The 2,275-nt window shown below is 47.2% G+C and overlaps 1 pseudogene across 1 annotated transcript in view; it reads left to right on the top strand.

Moving 5' to 3' along the window:
• The first annotated feature begins 1,415 nt into the window (after nt 1–1,415).
• The window catches only part of LOC310770719 (protein disulfide-isomerase A3 pseudogene), a 1,449-nt pseudogene continuing 589 nt past the window's right edge, over nt 1,416–2,275 (top strand). Inside the window, exon 1 of the transcript in view lies at nt 1,416–2,275. This exon is cut by the window's right edge and continues 589 nt beyond it. The product of the transcript in view is annotated as a protein disulfide-isomerase A3 pseudogene (transcript).

Raw genomic sequence — 2,275 nt, 5'->3', positions numbered from 1 at the left:
TGTCCCTGCCTACACACCTGTCCCTGCGTCCCTGCCTACACACCTGTCCCTGCGTCCCTGCCTACACACCTGTCCCTGCGTCCCTGCCTACACACCTGTCCCTGCCTACGCACCTGTCCCTGCCTACGCACCTGTCCCTGCCTACGCACCTGTCCCTGCCTACGCACCTGTCCCTGCCTACGCACCTGTCCCGAGTTTTCCTTCTACTGCATTTGTATTTCTCATCAGTTTGAATTCTCTAATCACTTGTTCATAAATTGCAACTGTGTCTACTGTGATGAAAAGGACACGTGTTTTTTTTACAGTGCAGTAAGCCTAAATTATTAAAATATATTGTTTCTTACACACATGGATTCATGCCTGCTATTTTGCCTGTATTGTGGTAGGCTACTAGTTCGCATAATTTGTTTCACTGTCCTGCAACTCTGTTTATCGCTTTTCTCTAAAAGAAATTCATGCTTTTGTAAATTACTTTGTGAGTAAAGCATATTCATTTCTTTTAACTTTTATTTGATTTATGTATATGTCTAAATATATTTACCTTTACTTGGCTGGTTGTTTGATTGTCTCTTATTGTATTTCCATGTAGGAAAATATCTTACAGTAAGACTAAATCACCTATAATGATGGACTTTTTAGCAGTATAATCTTATTTGCATGTGGAGACACTGTTGGCTAAATAGAGAGAGCGCCACCAGAGACACTTCCTGTTTGAAGCACCTCTCCTGATGTGATGTGAGAGCTGTAATGCAGTGGAAAGCCACAGCTTGAGAGGCTTGTTCTTGTGATACTGTACAGAGGTGTAATTCTCTCAGCAGGAGACTTTACACTTTGGATCATTATTTGCCTCATTCAATTACGCCTCTCCTGCGTCTCAGGATCCATCCAGGCTTTCACTGTGCTCAGTTTCACATGTCATGTGACATCAAACCACAGCAAACCCAATGAGACGCCGCTGAATGTTTTCATCAAAGGTTCTGCGGGGCGTCGCCGACGTGCTGACATCGCTCAGCCCGGGATTATGCATCTGTCAAGGATACAGGAATGTCTTTTTTTATTTCAACTTTTGACTTTCACACGCTCAAGTGACATCACTGTGATGACATCACTAACTGATGGTATCACTGTAATGACATCACCATTTCTCGAGTGACATCACTGATGACATCGTCACTGATGACATCCGAATTTCTCGAGTGACATCACTGATGACATCATCACCGACACATCACAATTGCTGGTTTATGAGAAGCCTGCTGCTCAACCGCCTTTATCAACTACTGTGTTCTGCATTTGGCCTTTCGCAAACAGTCAGCCTCGTCTTCATCTCGCTGATAGGGCCCCACTTCATACACAATCTATACAACTCAAACTAACGGCTTCTGTTACACTAACGTTAAAGAAGACGGTCCACGATGCTGAGACTGATTTTCCTGGCTGTTCTCGCAGGGTTCACCCAGGCCAGTGTTGTGCTTGAATTCACGGATGGCGATTTTGACAGCAGAATTGGAGACCATGATCTTATTCTGGTGGAATTCTTTGCCCCCTGGTGTGGCCATTGTAAACGACTAGCACCCGAGTACGAGGCAGCCGCCACGCGTCTGAAAGGCATTGCCTCATTGGCCAAGGTTGACTGCACAGCCAACAACAATGTCTGCAGCAGGTATGGAGTGACAGGCTACCCGACTTTGAAGGTCTTCAGGGACGGAGAGGACTCCGGTGGCTATGGTGGGCCCAGAACTGCAGATGGGATTGTAGGCCTGAAGAAGTAGGCCCGACCAGCTTCTGTGGAGCTGAAAGCTGATGCAGAGTTTGAGAAGTTTATTGCAGACCAATATGCAAGTGTGGTTGGGTTCTTTGCTGATGGTGGAAGCACGGCCCAGGCAGAGTTCCTGAAGGCTGCCAGCACCCTGAAAGAGCCCTACCGCTTCGCCCACTCCAACTCCGAGGCTCTCCTCCACAGCCACGGCATTGATGGAGAGGGAATCATTCTGTTCCGCCCACCACGACTCAGCAACAAGTTTGAGGAGAGCACCATCAAGTTCAGTGAGGACAGGTTCACTAGTAACAAGATCAAGAGGTTCATCCAGGACAACATCTTTGGAATGTGCCCCCACATGACGGAGGACAACAAAGACCAGATGAAGCACAGGGACCTGCTGGTGGCCTATTATGATGTGGACTACGAGAAAAACTCCAAGGGATCCAACTACTGGAGGAACAGGGTGATGAAGGTGGCCAAGGGCTTCGTGGATCAGGGAAAGAAGTTGAGCTT

Source organism: Poromitra crassiceps, assembly GCF_964638095.1.
Source record: "Poromitra crassiceps genome assembly, contig: HAP1_SCAFFOLD_193, whole genome shotgun sequence".
In the NCBI taxonomy this organism is placed as follows: domain Eukaryota; kingdom Metazoa; phylum Chordata; class Actinopteri; order Beryciformes; family Melamphaidae; genus Poromitra; species Poromitra crassiceps.
Note: the sequence above shows the minus strand (reverse complement) of the source record. Positions and strands in the feature narration are given on the sequence as shown.